Source organism: Aedes aegypti, chromosome 1 (genome assembly GCF_002204515.2).
Source record: "Aedes aegypti strain LVP_AGWG chromosome 1, AaegL5.0 Primary Assembly, whole genome shotgun sequence".
NCBI classification, from domain to species: Eukaryota; Metazoa; Arthropoda; class Insecta; order Diptera; family Culicidae; genus Aedes; species Aedes aegypti.
This window is the reverse complement of record NC_035107.1, coordinates 111,471,185-111,491,151: the sequence shown is the minus strand read 5'-3', so window position 1 is coordinate 111,491,151 and position 19,967 is coordinate 111,471,185. Positions and strand designations below refer to the sequence as shown.

Genomic DNA, 19,967 nt, shown 5'->3' with positions numbered 1-19,967 from the left:
GTCGACGGAAGAAACAGCATTACATCCTGGTAAAATCATTCTTTATTATTATTTACTTACCTATTACCATATGAAACTAAATACGTGCCAGGGTCGAAAATTTAATTTTCGATTCGGGAAGTGTAAAAATATTTCAGATATCCATTTGATATCTGGGTGTTTTTATGCGGGGCTTACTGTATATGAAAATGACCTCAGAATGTGTGTGTATTTACTGCCATTCTTGAAATGGGTCGTTGGAATTTCAGTAGAGCTATCACCTTTCATCTCCTGGGCTAAAATTGTCTGCAGATATAAAGATATCGAAATATACATGCATACAATTTTCTTCCATAAAAGCACTGCCGGTCAGTGGGAGGTGGATTGTACACACACACACACACACAATATTTTTTATAATAATTGACACCGTTTAAGCATAGGGGAGCAAAAACTTCGAAATTTGCATCAGTCTAGTCAGCATAAAACACTTATTCCTTTTTTAAACAATTTTAATATACACATACCTTTCTTTTTTCATCATCACTAAAAATAACCTTTGAGGAATTCGACATTATGAATTTCCACGTATTTTTTTTGTTTCAATCTTTTACTAATATCTTTCCACCGCGAAACAAAACATTCAAAACTAGTTTTAAGTAAGAGTTCTTTTTCCCTTCATCCGTGGATTACATCACCGAGCAAGGTGACTCAAAGATCTTGTTTGTGGAGATGCAGAGGTATTCTCGGTCACTAGAAGCAAAAATCAGTTGACACTAACATTCATTTCCCATCCCACCTGATTATAAGGCCTTGGCCGGCGTCATTATTGATCAATAATAATGAGCTGAGAGAGAGGAGACAGCTCACTGACAACTGGCTTGTTTTCTTGGCTTCTTTGATTTCTTCTTCTCATGTTTGAGTTGTGCACAATGATTCGGAATGCACAAACTGGGTCAAAACTATTTTCATGTCCCATTTCTAATCAAAAAGATCGCAAAATTTAAAAAAAATCAATAGCAATTGGAGTCCAATCGACAATATTCGCATAATCAACAATTTTATATGCGAGAGCACAGGAAAACAACCTGAATTTTCAATCACATCCAGTTTTACTTTGGCCAAATTTTGACGGTTTTTCACGATCTGCCCTTCGAATGTGCGGTTTTCCAGTGACAGTTGATGACAGGTTCCCTTGACTTTTGGGAGCTCGCAATCTAAGCCAGCTGTCTTCTCTCTCTCAGATATTGAGCAGTGCTGGGAATGGTAATAGCAGTAGGCTTGAATTTTCGCGAAAATCACGTGGCTCTCCCAGTACAGTAGTTCAAAAACGTGAATCTAATCAAGTAGCCTATGTTGGGAGCACGAATTTTCTAAATCATGAGTGTCATTGAAGGCTCTAAATGCGGGAAATGTAGCGGGAAATAGAACATTTTTCTACAGTTCTGGGTTGCCCTTAGTAACGGGTGTGTTTTTTTTTTCAAGGCTTTTTGCCTACAGCAGCGATGGGCGTGAGTTTCACTGGCTTCGCTGACTGTGATTGGCTTTGCTTGGCTACTGTAGAGTGTATTTCAAGATTTTTTCCAACTCTGATAATGAGGTCTGCTAAAATGTACACTTAGACAATAAACGGAAAGCCCCATCCCTTATTCATCGAATTCTAACCAGTTCCGATCAATCACGAAGTTGCATTCTGAAAAAAATACATTGAAGATGTTATGTCTATTAGTTCCTTTAAAATTTTGATTGTTCTACTCAGTTGTACAATTTCACGCTCATGTACCTATATAATGTGTCAAGAAAAAACTCTAAAGAAAAATATCTTAGCTCTTATAAGGTTCAATATGAATTTAGTCTATCGTTGACTTTAGAAAGATTTATTAGGTATAGTTTTCACATGATCTTCCCAACATTGGATCATTTTAAACCAGTTATCTGTCTGAACCTGCTCCATGCCCTAGCCAACCATATGATTCGGGTCGCTCGCACAAACACCACCGATTCAACAACTGGTTTGCGAGAATCGCGTTTCCCTTTGTTTTGATGCCACTGACTGCCTTCGTGCGATGTTGTGTACCGTAATCCGGGGTATCATTGATCAGCGGGGTAACATTGGTCGAAATAACTCATCTCATCGAAAGTACGTATTATCATTTATTGATGAAACATTTCCAAATTATGAATGGTGCTTCTCTTTCTTATATTCATGAGCTAATAAAAGTTAATGTTTTTGCGAAAATTGAGTTCACATTATGCGTAAATTTGTCAACTTTTTGAAATAATGATTTTAATTGTTAAGGATGACACTACCGAAGATTCATGTCTCACACAAGTTCTGCAATTGATATATGCAAGGAAAATGTGATTCTTACTAAAAATGGCATCGGTGAAAACGATCCCGTTGTCAAAACTTTTATAAGTATGCTCAATTAGGCAACATTACCGAATTACTGTTAAGAATGTAAAATTCCCATAGGAAATTGCCTACATTTAGGCGTATTCCGTGGTTCGAGGTGTTTTTAATTTTAAAATAACTCAAAAACTAAATGACTTGTAAGCGTTTGGCCTTCATATTCGGCTTTAGGGGCCATGGTTTAAGTAAGTAACGACATTTTCAATATTACCGAACGTTGTTTACATAGGTGATCAATGTTACCCCATATCAGCTAAATCAAAAAATCGCCTAAAACATTTTTTTTAACATGTTTAAATCTTTCAATAAACAAAATACAGTATATAATCTCGAGTAATGGGTGGCAGTACTTGTTTTAAAAATATAAAATTTGCAACATTTGCACTTTCAAATGAAATGTTAAAGAAACATTCAGAAAAATGATCAATGTTACCCCGGATTACGGTACCTACAACACAATAAACCCGTTGCCGTGGTTCCGCGTCGTATCCCGGCTAACTCGCGGTCGTTCCCAGTGACGTTGGGAAACCAACACCACCCCATGCACCATATGATTCGAGCTGACTATGGTGGTTCATTCATTGAGTTCTGTATATGATGCCTTCGTTCAGTTGAACTGGTGCTTGTAATTGACCCTTTGTCTGTGTGCTGGGGTCAACATGACCCCAGATCACTTCTAAGTGCCGTAACTTTTTTTTGTTAGAAAACAATATCTAATATTTTTACACGTTTGATGGTGTTGTTCATAAGCAATTTTTAAATGGTCCTGAAAAATATTTTTTTTTTTAAATAGTACTCAAGGTAATTGGGTGTCTTGAAGTCATATTGATTAGTAATGCGATTAGTAATGCAGTCCTATGTATAAAGATTCTGAAGATTAAGGTGAAACATCTCGGAATCCAAAGATGGCCGATTTGTGCCCCTACTCACGTTTTCAAAGGCACGAAACAGGAGAAATAGTAGGCTCACGTTTCTGATCTTCTTATTTTAAGCTTTCTGCTAGTGCACAAAGCCAAAATAAAAAGTGCACTGTTGTTTAATGCTTTCTCCGCGAGATTTGTGCCTTTGAAGTTTTAGTGCAATTTTAGAAGTTGATTCCACACTGTTTCACCTTAAGATGACTGATATATTTAGCGAAGTTGCCTTTTGAATCAATGACTCTACACTTTATGGAGTATTCTGACTGACACCAGATCGCAAGATCACATTTCTACCATTCAAAAATCACGATAACTATCATCGAGCCAAACTCTGATTGTAAACTAATATTATTCGCGATCGTCGTAACATTGATTTCTGGTAAGGCTTTCAGATAGACTACAACTAAGTTCTAAAATCTACCGTAAAAATATCGGGTAATTTGACCAGTCCTTTGTAACCTTAGATCACAAATTTTCTTTGCAAGAACACGTAAAACTGTAATTTTGTTCAGCCAGAGCGAACCATTAACCAACGCACGTCATCAGAGGGAATCCGTTTTCCAGACATAAAGTCAGATTTTTCCATTTTTTTTTTCAATTCAATTCAATTTCCTTACAATTTATCCATTCCAAGCAACTTATAGAAAAAGAGGCTAGTGAAATTGGGCAGCAATTGATTAATTAAAAGCAAATATTGTTTCGGTGGCGTTGATCTATTTTCTTTGAAATTTTATCCAGCCATACCGCACTAAGTACTGTTTAACTGAAAATCACATTTTGACACGAAGTGATGACATTGACATGCAATAAATAATTACATTTGCTTGGTATATAATATGATCATCAAACAACAGGGGAGCCGTAATAAAATAATTAATTAATTTAATCTGATACTGTGTGAACAACTAAGGTGGACGTGGTGCGCTTTAGTTGTTCAGAAAATTGCACTATCGCCATCAGACCCCGTCAAACAGAGAGCACATTACTTGTTTCAAATTTATCATCATTAATTCAAGAAGTGAAGATGACCTAGTGGTAGCTCACTAGATTACCACTCAGAAGGCACGAGTTCAAATCCAGATGAAGCTTTTTTTCTTGTTGTTCAAACAACCATTTGATTGTGTTGTAATTTTTATATCGCAGTAAAACATCAGCAGTTAATGTACAGCAGAAATGATGAACACTTCACGCATTGAACTGTGAACTTGATCAGCAAAAGTGCACCAAATGGGAGCAACTTGGTGCGCTTTGGCAGAGCAAATGCATGGTTTTCTTCGATCATTAGAATCTATGTATGAACAGGGGGCCCAGATAGCCGTAGCGGTAAACGCGCAGCTATTCAGCATGACCATGCTGAGGGTCGTGGGTTCGAATCCCACTGGTCGAGGATCTTTTCGTAAAGGAAATTTTCTCGATTCCCAGGGCATAGAGTATCATCGTACCTGCCACACGATATACACATGCAAAAATGGTCAATCGGCAAAGAAAGCTCTCAGTTAATAACTGTGGAAGTGCTCATAAGAACACTAGTCTGAGAAGCAGGCCTTGTCCCAGTTGGGACGTAACGCCAGAAAGAAGAAGAAGTATGAACACATGAGGACCTTGACTCAATACATACGAATCTCTCCCAATCATAGTACATAAACACTTGTGACATGAATTCCAACATGCATGGTGATGATAAACATCATTTGTCTTCAATTTTACTTGTGTTGTTGAAAACTATGAAATACATCGAACCATACCGAACTAAGAACCATGTTTTTCAATGTTTGTTCAGCCAGAGTGAACTGAGTGCTTCATATTTTAAAATAAAACCCAACTACATCGATAATTTATTATGATTTACAGCCAAAGCTTGTTATAACGACTACGCAAGGGACCGTCGTAATAGGGAATTGTCACTATAGAGAACAGTTATAACATCAAAATATTTTTCAAGGGACCGAAAAATGTCGCTATAGAGAGCTTTTGTCGCTATAAAAGTTGTCGTTATAACGAGCTTTGACTGTACTTGTATTTATAATTTCGGTTTATTTATTGGACACTGGTAATCGCATATGAGCGATAAAAAAAAATCGTCAGAGGTAAACTAGTACATGATAAGACTTTAAAGTACAATATCTAGGAAAAAAGTTTTTGGCACTTGCTGCGGTTCAGCAGAACCCCGACCATATAATGATATTACTCTCATTCTTGTTATTAGTACCATGTTACATATTTTGATAGTTTTAAAATGAAAAATCTTTATTAAACAAAATATTATTGCAAATATTTATACATCAATTTCAATATCTATTTATTTAAAAAAATCACTTATTTTTTCAAAGCAGCAGACGTTGATTGTTGGCACAGACAGAAGGTTAATAGTGTTTGGTCTGAATCTGAGCTCTTCTATTGCGAGCTGGTTTAGCCGCCTAGAGAGAGGGCTAGTTGCTTGGTATTTGCACGCGACACAGTCAGTCTAGTCCTGATCTTTGTCTGATACAGTTAGCTATACAGTTGGCACGTGTTCCTTCAGCGGGTATTGCACAGTTGCTCCTACAAACGACAGACAACAAAAGTGAATAAGTGTGAACTCATTGCTAGTGCAATTAGCAGTGAGTAAATTCGTTCCCCCGTTGTGATTATCGATCCGATACGCCTGACGCAATACGCTTGGAGTTTGTTTTCAAACATTCGTTTTTTTTTTTGGGAACTTGTATCACCTCGTAGCGACTGGTGGTTGTGAAATCGTGGGTAGACAGAATTTGCGCGAAAAAGCTAGAAAGTGCGAGACGTTTTGATGATTCAAACAAATGTGACGAAACCATCCATTGAGGTATCGTAGAAGCTGGGACGATTGGGATGATTTTCAAACAACCAGGATTCATGTGCAAGTAATTGCGCATTTAGGTTTGAAACGTGTTTCACATTCTCCACACGATGGTAGCTAGAATGCAGAGTGATGAAGGGGAATCGTGACTATGGGTTACGATACCCAGTGGGATTGCAAATGTAAAGTTTATTTGAAGTGGCAAAACTGAAGGGTGGGAAGGTGCTAAGTATGGCACTTCGTCGCGATGATTCTTTGTTCCTGATGGTTGGAAAATTGTGGAGATTCAGTAAAGGTCGCTGATTACATGAACGAACTGTTTAGTCACATTGACTTCTTAAGTATGTAGATATTTTGTATGGTTTATTTGATTATACTTCAAGTTGTAGATAATTAGTGATCATTGATTGACCAAGTGAGCAAGATTTGGGATTCCAAATCTGGTACGATTCCAAGTTTGGTTGTGATTCTTTTTAGACTGATTATATAATTGACTTCCGGAGTTTTTTGTATAAGGGTGTCCCATTACACAGCGTAACAAAAATGACATTTTTGCGTGTCTCAAGAATCAAATTATGTGTCTCTAGTAGATTCGGGGTTGCTGAATCTGGTGCCATTCTCAGAAATGTTCCAGCACGTCACAATTTTTAGCTACAGGTCGCCAAAGTTGTAGAAAACACTGGTTTTATTAATGTTTACATGAAATTTCAAGTACAATTTATCATACTTTTATGTAATCCAATCCACCAAACATGCAAAATAGAACTTGAACTTTCATTTCAGACATAATTTGATTGAAATTGCGTGATTAAATTTCGATTAAACCGATTTTTTCAACATTCTTGCAGTCTCCATACAAAATTCTTCGTTTATTCTATATGGCAAAATACAACAATTCTCCAAACCATCAAAAAATAACTTTTCCGTATCGAAAGTAATACAAACTTTGATGATAAGTATTGTTATACATATAAAGTTTGAATTCTGTGGCAAATTAAGCCAATATATTACCTTACAAGCTGCCAAACTTGCATGCAAGTTGGCTGAAATAGTCATTTTTTGCATTTTCAACAGTCAATATCTCAAAAACTAGACGTGCTATGATATTTCTTAAAACGGCAATGGATTCAGCAACCCTTAATTGAGTGAATAGCGGTATTTTGGTGCTGGAGACAAAAACGTGTTCCGCAGTGTTATTTCTTTTTTTTTTTCATAAAGCCTTAGAGCAAACCACACATTTACGTTCTACGTTGTCCGATGTAATTTTTCAATTTATTTATTAGGAACATAGGGTGCCGGTTCCAATGGTTGTAATGTACCAGTAGATTGGGCTATGGAATAAAACGTACATTTTTCGATAAAAACGACATGGGCTATTTTTGGGTGGATAGATGGCTTCTAGTTTAGTCGGTTTGGCAAATTTCAGCTTTTTATTTTATCAATAAGTCATATAAAAAAATATTGTATATCCACTTCAATGTTGGATTATCCCGTCTATTTAGAAGACTGTTCAAAACAGCCGTCGGAAATCGAGGGGAATCTCAATGTATTCCATCCAGATGGAACAATGTTGGCAATGTTGTTGAAACACATAATTAGGATAACTATACATACCTTACGCGCAATAAACTATTGCCACTTATTGAATTGTTTCATTGAACCTGTATTTTGAGCATTTTATCACAAGTTGAATTTTGTTTAGCGAAACATACTTTGATAAACATTCCATCCAACCACCCCTCATTTTCCGAGCCGTGCAACCGGCAGCCGAGTGTCAACTAAAGAAACTATAAGCAAAGAAGCGAAATGTTCCAATTGGAATTCCAAGTTTACTGTCAATGTCATTCCAATCGAGCAGGAGACTTGTCAAACACTTTTTCACACAAGCTGAAAATGGCTCACACAAAAATGTTACCGCCCACGAAAATGTTGCTACTTCTGAAGTAGCATATTTTCTGAATACTTGAGTGTCTGTTGCAATTTTCATGCTTTGCATAAAGAATGCTCTACTCAATACATTGGTTTTACACACATTCAGTCATTTTTTCATTCGTTACCCAAACCTGTGAAAACTCAACACATAAAACTTGTGACTCACTTTTAGCGTGGGATTCAACATTGGCAGTGATGCGTAATAGATTTGGCATAGTTGCTAGCTGATTTATTTTGAATATGATCAGATTTCGTCTCTTTATAATTTAGACTCTTTAGTGTCAACAACAGCTGTTTTGGAAATCTGACTCGACGCCCACTCTGCTGTCCTTGTTGCTCTACTTGAAAGAGTAGGGGAGCTAGTTTGCGCGCGAAAATCTTCTCGCTCGTTGTTGCTGCCAAATCTGACAGCGACTGTTTCACCGACCGTTTAGAACGACGACTGTTTCAAACGGTCGCGAACAGTTAGGAACTGAACGGTCAATAAGTTTATGCAAAAAATTTGCTCCCTTGTACCATGGCCCCACAGTTATGGATCAAATAGTGTGGAGTCCAACCTATAAAATTCAATAGAACGGCATGGAAAACGTAAAATTGTAATTCAAAAACACGAATTGAATCGTTTCAAGTTGGAACCTCGGTTAGTGAACTGTTTTGAGTGTAATATTTACATAGAAATGCATAAAAATTAAAAATTGTATCGGCTTCTGAAAACCATATTATGGATCAATTTTCATATTATGGATCAAATTGTGACATATTACGGATCAGTGCACAAAATCAAGAGATTTTCAACTCAATGCATCTGTATTGCATGATTTGGCGAAAGTTAACAATGTGTCACATATTTTTGCAAAAAATAGCAGTGTTAAATCTGGAAACCAGTGTAAAATGCCATTTTTTTGGGGATACTGTGTTGTAGAAACTGAGACATGGAGTGTTTTCGCTCCATACCAAGTTTTCCACCCATTTTTGTCTGCTAAAAAATGAAATTTACAAACCATGATGGTTTATTAGTTTTATCCTTAGTGCTATTGTCTGAAAATGTCGAATCCAATGCTTAAAATGGCAGAAAGCTAATTCTTTGGAAGTGATCCATAACCGTGGTAAACAATCATTTCCTGGTCCATATTATGGATCACTAGTTTGAAGTGATAATATTCGGTATTTAGAATCAACAATCAAGAAAAATGTTTTCGAAAGATGAATTCATACTAAATCGAAGCGAACGATCATGTTTTATAGTATAACATTTGAATTTTACCACCTGTGGGAGCTTATGAATGCTGACGGCACTTCTTACAGAAAACGACCATATTATGATAGCTGTACAGTACCAACTAAACATTTGTCAAATACACCGTCATTTAGCGGTTGAATGTTGTGCTTAACATTACAAATGGTAGAAGACAAATAGTATAATATGGGAAAAATATGTTTTCAAGTAGGGCAAATGTACCATTAGTGGTGCACCTAAGGGAAAACTGCTAAAACATGGTGATAAAATCATGAATTATATGATTTTAGCGTATCATTCGCTAGATCTCAAATCCTTCTATCTTTCAAATGTATAAAAATCACGATTCATTTGAAATTTCCCTGCAAAAAGCCTTGCACCAACAATAGGAACACTGTTCCTTTAGTGGAGGTATGTTTTAAGAATGGTTCCTTTAGTGGCGCAAACCATTGATTTCTTATGGGACCCTCCACTATAGGTACTGATGCACCACTATAGGTGCAAAGGAGCAAAAAATTTAAGCAAAATAATTGTTTAAAATAGGTTTATGATTAAATTTCATGAATATTTTTCGATAACTTGTATCATTTTCACATCGTACATCATAGAAAAATATCACATAGCCATAAAAAAGTGCGAAACATGTCAAAACACACTACCGCCACTATTGGAGCTACCTCCACTAAGGGAGCGTTTGCCCTAGTGGATCAACTAACGGAAGCAGTTTTTTAAATAGATTAGCATTAGCATTAGCATTAAGCATTTCGCACAAATTCGTAGGTGGTACAGTCCTAGACCATTCTATGAGGGTTGCCTCCTTCCCGTCCGTTACCAAAGTCAGAAATTTGGGACTAACCTCTAACTCTTAGACAAGTTTGACGCATCCTCCAACAGTCGAGAGCTGTCCTGGCCACGTCCTTGCGAAAGCTGGGGAATGGGAAAGGATGATTGATTTAACACCTACTTAAGAAAGATGCAGAGAACTCTACGACCTCTCATAGGTGTTACGGGATGTTGTGGAATGTTGATGGAAAGGGTAGTGCCATGGGATACGTTTGGTAGACGTTGGCAGACAAAATTAATTATTTACGCATTGCGATCATGCGCTGCTGATTCGAACACTCACCAAATTCCTTTTTCGAAGCTCCTCTGTAATCCGCCGCAATAGGGTCCTAAAGCCCTGTCCCGATTTTAGTGCCAAACGCTTAAGTTTAGGCCAAAAACACATGTTTACTCAATTTTCTAATGTTTTCCGTTGGTTTAAGTCCAAAAAACATTTTTTTAGATTTTGTCACACCCCTTGGCTTAAACTCAAATTTTGGGTGCATTTTGTTTTCCGTGTCCCTTCCGAAATGTCAGATAGGAACAACCCCAGTGTTAAAACTAAAACCCCTGTGATGTTTTTGTTGACTAAGCGAACGTCAAACATGATCTCAAGTGTCAAGGCTCATTTATGGACCCAATTTTCAAATTAAAGTTTAAATATGATATAGCCGTTATTTGAGCGGGAAAAAATGCTAAAGTAGTTGAAATAACATGCCCTTTGGGGTTGTTAAATAAAAACAAGATTTTATTAAAAAATTTAGGACCCAATTCTCAAAGTGGGATCCAAACACTTCCGCAGTCGTCCGTTCAGCTGATCAAATACGATGTTTGCCATATTTTCTTTTCCACAATATTTTATTTAAAAGCGATCTAAACACGTGTAAAACAGGAAGGAAAAAAGCTGATCGGAAGCAATTTTTTAAATAGATGTATAAAAATTAAGAAACGTCCCAGAGATGATCTTTATGCTTCATTCGAAAGATTTTGGTAGCTGCTCCGAGGAAAAAATAATAAATATATGAAAAAATCAACTATTTTGTTTAAAATTCCTTGTTTAACTCGTAGGCTACGGGGCTGACGCACAAAATTCAAATTGCTCGTGTTTGAGCATAATTCAATATTTTTTCATGAAATTTTGAGGATTTCTACACTATTAGTAGTAGTTTCATGAGTAATGGGAAAGTATACATTTGGAGTATTGTTGACAAAGTTATTCCAGAACATCTCTGGGTCAGGTAGGGTAAAAATCACATAAACTTCCTTTTAGAATCCATTTATCATTTGGAAATTAAACTGCCCATAAATGCATACCAGTCCCACTCGCAAAACAACGCACCTAAGAAAAACGCGATAGAAGTCGTGAACACTTTTTTGCTCTATTTACTCCAATTAAATTGAAAAAACGAAGTTTTCGCACCCAAATTTGCACTCAAATGGTGCAATGAAATGTTGATTACAGTATTACATACATTTTGTTTATTAATTTTCTCAAATAATTAGTTAATTTGTGGGAAAATGTACGCGTGACTGATATGCGTTTATTTGCTCTTGAATGTACGAGAATAAACGCATAACGGTATCAGTACTTACTATGATGCATCGGTCTTCACATGTGAATTATTGTTGTTTTGACAGTTTATTGTCCACATTTACAGTCGCGGAAATGTTTGCCGTCGATTATTTGAAAAGTTGTGGTACTTCTGCTAGTTCCGAGGATGTGTGCAGGATATTGGCCGATGGCGACCCGTTGGACAATGACGCGGGCGCTGAAGACAACTTCGCTGGCTTCAACAATAAGGACGGCTGTGACGGCAATGCTGGTGGCGACGGCACCTTTCAGTTTCCACCGAAGACGTACCCTAAACATTGGGTAAGCAATTTGCAATCGTTGGAGGACACCGAATATGCGACGGGGACTGATGAAATGGACTCAGACGGAAGTTATACGGCCATTGATGATTATGGGTGTATAATGAACTGCGGGCTCAACATCTCGAAGGACCATCGTATTCGTCTCAACATTGGATTCACGAGAGCAAACCAGCTATATTTTCCAGAACGTGAAACAAATGGATGTTCAAAGACGGCGGTGTCGCTACAAGTACGAGAAAAAATCACACACTTATGATCTGTGAATATATGGCAAATTTAATCAGGATTTATGTTTTGACAAATGGAACTCTAAAAATTTGTAGCATTAAAGGGAACGAATTGTGGGTAAATATATTTCCCTTACTTGACTTCCTCATTAATACAATTGCTCGCGAGTCCTTATCACACAAGTCGCGAGACTGACATGCGTTTATTAATAACGTGGGACAGACCAAGTTCGATGTTGTTTTTCGCATTTCTAGGACAAACGTATTGTTTTCTTATAATACCATGAAAGTACATACAATTTAAGGAAGTTTCCCGTAACTAACTATAAATTGACGAAAACTCACGTGGGACTGTTATGCATTTATGGGCAGTAAATGTTTTCATACAAAAAGTGTACAGACCACTTATTTGCAATTTGCAATACGAGCAATTTGAATTTTGCATGTCAGCCCCGTAGCCTACGGGTTAATTCTCGAGCACTAGCGCAACTACTGGAACACGCGTACCAATAGTGGCTCAAGCAATTTTATGCTAAAAATCAATTTTATCACTCATTTTATATTTTTCCCATATAGTAGAAGATGAAATCCTTCTGTTGACGCCAAAAGATCTCTATTAAGGCTTTTCGTTATTATGTTATGATTTTTTATAGTTTAGGTAGTCCACTAATGGCACCGGCACCCTATAACATAAAAATTCTATTCTGTCTGTTTTTCAAGAAAGACATTTCAAAATAAGGTACCGTGGGGCAAGTGGGTAATGGAATTCGCATAGTTGAGATTCTTCAAATTCTAGAGACTTTAAATTGAAACAAATGAGGTCGTGTATATTTTTTAGCTTGACTCCCACCAAATATAAGCAGCATGCTAAAATTGATTTTTATGAAAATTTGAAGAAAAAAATACAGAAAAGTTTTTGAAAAATATCTCCTTGCTTTTAACTAGCCCTAAAAGTGGGGCAAGTGAAAAGTTTACCGTTTTGAACAATAAATTCAAAAACAAACAGTTGTATTCACGATTTTTATTATCTTTAACATTTGTTAAGGCTTCCCAATGAACAATAACATAAGTAACATGAAAACAAAGAAAATGTTATTCTTTTCACTTGAATTTTCTTCTGTTCAGTTATGTTAGTTGAAATGATTCGACAACATTATAACTGCAACATTTCCAATTATAGTTCTTACATTATAGGACAGCAATTGCATTTCTGCTCTGTAGAATTTCCACCGCTCGTTATTTGTTTTTGAGAAAGTCGGATATGACGTCGGATAACTCTTCGGGAGAAATCAAACGGAATCCTTCTATAACGTATTTCGAATCTTTTTTATGTGAATAGACCTATACTCCATTTTTATGTTTTGAACTAGCTTTACATAGACATTCCACGAGATTTCCGTGTGTTCTTTAATATTGCAACTTTTCAGTCAACGTCTTCCTTTTAATTGGCTGCCCGAAGTAGACATATTAATATTGTAATGTTTGGCATCATCTTATAGAGAAGTTCCATGATTTCTAATAGCTTTTAACGCTTGAGTATAGTGTTTCTTGAATTATCAGCACGTTATGTTTTTCTATGATAATGGCGAATTATATTTACTTATGGCTACTTAAAGAGAAAACACAAATTCAATCTCTATTGACAAACTTTTCACTTGCCCCACCTGATAAGAAAATTGACGGTATTTAAATTTAGTTATTTTTAGGTCTACGTCGAATTAATTCTAAAACTATTTTTATTGCAGTTTGAAACTGTCACAGAGGACAACTAAGAAGTGGTACAGGAAATTATTTTCCGCAACTTTTTTCCACTGAAAATATTAAAATAAGATTGTACGCCGCCAACTTGTTACGGAGTAACAGTTGACAGGTTAACAATTTTTCGCTCTATTATGCAATAATGGCTGAAAAATCTCAGAAATCCCTTACCTATCGTAATGTTCTCAATGGCCTCAAAGGTTTACGCATGAGTTTAAAACGTTAATTCACATATTCAGTAAAATATATTAATTGTTTTCACTTACCCCATTTACCCACTTGCCCCGCGGTACCTTATATCATAAAAAGTCATAAGCAATGGACTTAACAGGGAAAGGAAGTAAAACCGTTGGTCTCAAGATAAACTACCCTAGGGCTAAAAACTTCGATAATAAAGATAATAAAGGGCTTAAAACGGATTTTAGTCGTTGAAAAAAAAAACAAGTGAAAGTAATGATGGTAAAAATTTAGTGGATAATGATGAACCATAGTAATCCTTCTCAATTGAGACATATTAAAAATTTGTATTGTATATGAACTACTTGACGATATAAAAGTTTAATTTTTGCTTCATCTTCTTCTTGTTCATATTCTTCCTCTTATCATTATTCTTCTTCTTGGCACTACATCCTCACTAGGATGAAGGCTCTGTCTCAGCTTAGTGTTCAAAGAACACTTCCACATTATTGAAAGCTTTCTTTGCCTACGTTGCCATTTTCGCATTCGTATATCGTGTGGCAGGTACGATGATACTCTATGCCCAAGGAATTCATTTTCCACCACGAAAAGATCCTGGTCCGACCGGGTATCGAATCCAGACACCTTCAGCATAGCTTTGCTTTGTAGCCGTGGACTCTAACCACTAGACTAAAGGCCCCATTTTTTTGCTTCAATTGTTCTTTGAAATTAGGATTAACGTTTTTCTCAGTTTCAAACTGAAATATCCTTCGCGGTGCTAACATAGTTTTTGGCATACAATTTTTATCTTTGATCAGCTCTAATTTGATCAAATTTCAACCGATTTCAATTCTTTCAGCTTCAGTCGATCGGGGATCGCTTCTAGTTTTGATGGCCATAATATGGTTTGCCTTGGTCTAACAGTACCGGAGTTATTCCGGATTCCGTTAGAGTAATAGATTATTTTGGATTGGTATTTTATAATTTTTGTTTTCCAGTTCCATTATTACGCTTTTAATCTTTTCCTTGTTCGAGAAAACGTTTAACACTTCAGTCGTCGCGCTGTTGTATTTTGTACAACACTGCTGAAAAAACTTCGCTTTTCGTTCACAACAGCAGCGTGGTGGTTCTGACGGTGGCAAACCGCGCGACGACTGGAAGGTTAAAAAGATTGAATATATATGTAAGAACATCGTAGGTTACTCTGGCATCACCTGGTTACCTCACGGATTTGGTGCCCCGGGGAAGTAGCCACTTGTCGCTCTGGAATAAACCCTAGCATGTGACCCATCCAATTTCATGAATTTTCAGCGCCCATTTACTGGTGATCAAAGCAACTACATGTTTTTATACTTGGAACCACCCGGAAATATCACGAATACGAGCTCCAGGAAAGTGGCCACTTGTAGACCTGTGAAACAAACCCTCTTATTTGACCCATCAAGTTTCATGATTTTTCATAGCGAATCATCTTTGTAAAACTTTTTCTAAAAATGAAATATTGAAATGAATTGAGAAATCATTGAGATATTCCAAACATTACTTATAACATTTTACTAGATCTACAACCTACATTAGGTCATTTCGAAAATGTGAAAAAAAAACCATCGTTCACTGTTGGTCATGTTAGTATTTATTTACGTATTTATTTCGTCAAGCATAGGTAGACTACATACAATAATCACAATACTTTCTTACATGCTATGGATTACTTATATTGTTCTTTAGTCGTGTTTTGAGCTGCTTTTTAGACATAGTAATGCCAAAGAATTCGCAATGTACATTGTACTGACTCATCATACGGTTTATTGGTCCATTTTGAGCATAATGCGTGAAATTTCAATTGAGAGAGAAGTGCAGCAGAGTCTACACGGTTCGAAATAATGTTGTTTATGAAGAGAATCATTGCGAATTCCCGGCTTAAGTGTTTCCAAGTTGATGAGGAGGCAGCGTGCTTCATACGACGGAAGTGGCAGTACAGTCCAATTCAATTTTCGAAGGGCGTATGAAAGAAATTGCTTCTGTACTGATTCTATACATTCTTCGTGTACGACATGGTACGGGTTTCATACTTGGGGACAGAATTGGTCTTACATATGCAATATACATTAGTTTAATAGTATATGGGTCTTGAAAATTGTTACTGGACCTCTTAATGAAGCCAGCATGCTTGGCTTGCTTTGTTTATTATGAAATTATAATGTTCTACAAAAGTGAGTTTAGAGTCTAGGATTACGCCCAAATCCCTTACAATTTTACATTTCTGCACTTCCTAAAAATACTTCAATTGGAGGTGTTACATATTTTCGACTAAATGCTATTGAATTACATTTTTTGACATTGAGTTGGAGTAGACTTTTTGCACCAAGTGAAGAATAAGTTAATGTCATTCTGGAATTCTTCTGCTTCGCTAGAATTACTTACTTCCATGAAGAGCTTCATGTCGTCTGCATAAGAAATTTTGATTCTACCCCATTACCCCGAATGCCATCACCCCGAATGTACCATTACCTCGGATTCCATCACCCCGAATGCTATTTCCCCGAATTTACAATTATTTTGACATAATGATATTGATGACTTTTCCCCATGATTTTGGAATTCGGTGTAATGTCATTTGGGGTGATGGGTCGTTCGGGGTTTCGAAATTCGGGGTAATGGCGTTCGGGTTAATGTCATTCGGGGTAATGGGGTAGAATCAGAAATTTTATATTTCTTTTGTAAGGTTTCTTAAGGGTAAAAGATATCTTTAGTTATTTTATATTCATATGTGTCCAGGACAGCAAACCTACCCAAATTTAATTGAAGCAGAGTAATCACACAATTATTGGTGGACATTTAACAATACGTTTCCAACGTGCGTGTGCATTGGCGTGACCAAATTTTATTCGACCACTCGTACCCGCTTCTTTGCAACAGTCAGTCAGTGTGCGCGATGGCCAATTTTCCCGACCACAGACACTGTTTGACCGCATTTCGCTGTTTCGCTATTTCAAACCGCCATTCGTGCGCGTTGAGCTGAGTTACCTTGCCGAACCTACTTTACCGAACTCTGTGCGTATAAAAATAGAGGATGCCGCGAGTTTAAGTGCAGCAATAGGTACTTTCCAGAAATTACGTAAGAAGATTTTCTCGTAGTCCTGTTCATCGTAACATGATATATTTATATAAAAATAATCAGAGAGATATGTATGACATGTGATAAACCCTTTCGTAATTTATGAACGTCCACCTAACATACTCGCTTGTGACGAACGGTGGCAACATAAAAGATGAAATATAATGAACATTAGGACGCAGAGGTTCTCAAATATATGTAGCACATGCCATTTTACCATTCTTCTTCTTCTTGGCATTAACGTCCTCACTGGAACGGAGCCTGCTTCTCAGCTGTTCAATGAGCACTTCTACAGTTATTAACTGGGAGCTTTCTTTGTCAAAGTTGCCATTTTCGCATCGTGTGACAGGTATGATGATGCTCTATGTCAAGGAATTTCCATTACCAAAAAAACCTTGACCGACCGGGAATCGAACCCAGACACTTTCAGCATGACTTTGCTTTGTAGCCGCGGGTTCTAACCACTCGGCTCGGGTAAGCCCCTTACCATAATTACTCAAAAATCCTCCAAAATGTTTTTTTTTTAGATTTTTTAAAGAAATTTGTTCAGAATTTTTTTCCAGGAACTCCTAAGTTGATTTTTCCAGTTATTTTCATATGAACTACGTCGTGAACTCATATACGGGTTCTCTCAGGTATTTCTCCACACAGAAAAAAATCCGTTCTCGTATTCGTGAAAAGCAGACGTGAACTCGTCAACAAGCAAAAATACATCGTGAACTAGATCATGTTTATGCGTAAACATAATGGTAGTTCATGGTGTATTTTTGACAGTTCACGTTTTCCAGAACTCTTTTTTGAGCGTGCAAAACTCTTCAAGAGACTACTGGGAATTTATTAAGAGCTCTTCCAGGAACTCTTCAATAAATTCTGCCGCTGATTCATCATTAAGTTCCTCTAAAATTTATCAACAAATTCTCTTAACATTTCTCCAACGTTTCTTTTAAAATTAGGCAGTCAGTTTTTTCAAACAATTCTTGAGTAATTTTCCAAGCAAAAAGTTCATGAATCCTTCATAATTTTATTTGAGGTTTCACTCTAGAAATTATTCCGACCATTTTCATAAACCCTTCATCAGGGATTCTGTTTAATATATTTCATGGAAAAATCGTACAGGATTTTATGCAGGGGCTCAATCGATTATCTGATTTAACTTTTCTTGATTTGGCAATAATTTCCGGATTTTTTCAGGGATTTCTACAACAATATCTTAATGTCCTTGATGGTTCCCTGGAGACATCTCTGGAAATCTGCAGTACTTTTAGAAGTAATCATATGAAAAATCTCTGGAGTTATTTTTAAAGTTATCCTCTGAAAAGTTCTTGGTCGAAATCTTGGACAAACTGAACGGCAATTCTGGTGAAAATCCTTAGAAATCAGTAGAAGGCATCTCTAGAGAAATTATAGCTTGAGCTCATGAAAATGTTTTGAACGGATATCTGGAATGAAATCCTAGCGAAATCGATTGAAGAATCACCGGATGAACTCCAGGTTTTTGTTGATAAATTTGTGAAAGAATATTTGGAATAATTGCTCTGAGGTAAATTCTGGGGATGGCGCTATAAAAATCCAGGTTGAATTCTTGGAGCTATATTGAACTAATTTAATTGGGAATTCTTTAAAAAGGCCGTTCAAGTCAATAAATATATTCTTTGAGCAAATAACTGAATCAATTGCTTATGAAATTCTTGGGAAAAAATCTTTTAAAATTGCATACGAGCAGCAATAGTAATTCCCGAAAAAAGGATAATATAGATAGAAAAAAGTCTGACCAGATTTTCTGAAAAAATCTTATGAAAACTTTAATCTCCATATGTTTTCCTTTCTATTAAGTCTAACCTGAGCACTTTTTCATAATTTCACTCATAATTCGTCCATCTTTATTTTTGAAAAAACTATCGAAGTGACCCTGTTGTACGCTATCTAAAACCAGTTTTTCTATTCTTATTTAGAATTAATTTCTGAGAAATCAAAAAAAATTGAATATTGTTTTAGATGTTTAATTTATGTATCAATAGTTTCCTGATATTCGTAAAATGCACGGAATTATGCAGTGAGTTAAATTTGGGCAAAATCTCGTAGATTCACCAGAACTAGAAGGTAACGATGAAACAAAAATATATTTTCGTTTTATTTTTAACTTTCAACTTCGCGACTCGTAAAACCACTGTTTGCGATCCAATGTTCGAGAAACCCTGCTACGATCAACCGGTGGATCGCTTCACTATGTTTACTACACGGCGGTAGTGGAGCAATGTATAGCCCAATGTAGTGTATTGCCCAATACCCAGAGCAGTGGGACCGTTCGTCTCCGTTGGCCTCTAAAATTTGATCGCTCATATTTTGTAACCGAAAAACGGATTGATTCACCTTACAGAGATATGGCACCGCGTCCTTTGTAGAGGTTTAATATTTGATATGTACAATGGACTAGCTTGAATGGAAAGGTAAATGATATACAGTCGGCTCTCCACATCTCGATGTTCTACATCTCGATATCTCTCCCTATGTCGATGATTGCTTCGGTCCCTTCATTCTGCATACGATTTCTCTCTCTATATCTCGATATCCTCCTTATCTCGATATCTCCATATCTCGATGTCTTCCTGTTGATTGTTTGTTCCTAATTTTCTCTCCATATGTCGATAAGAACATTATCAAAGGTTACTAGACCAGATTTAAGGGATTCAGAAC

At 36.5% G+C, this 19,967-nt stretch overlaps 1 protein-coding gene across 8 annotated transcripts in view; it reads left to right on the top strand.

Annotated features, from left to right (window-relative positions):
- Positions 1–19,967, top strand: part of LOC5570707 (T-complex protein 11-like protein 1) — a 41,085-nt gene that overhangs the window by 10,440 nt on the left and 10,678 nt on the right. For 3 of the 8 annotated variants that reach the window (XM_021845191.1, XM_021845211.1, XM_021845202.1), the window contains exon 1: positions 5,759–5,912. The exons of 2 other annotated variants lie outside the window; for them this stretch is intronic. The gene's annotated coding sequence lies outside the window, so the exon portion shown is untranslated. Of the gene's footprint in view, positions 1–5,758; positions 5,913–5,968; positions 6,134–19,967 lie in introns of those variants that run through there. 3 more of the 8 variants (XM_021845220.1, XM_021845226.1, XM_021845229.1) reach the window with 3 other exon arrangements.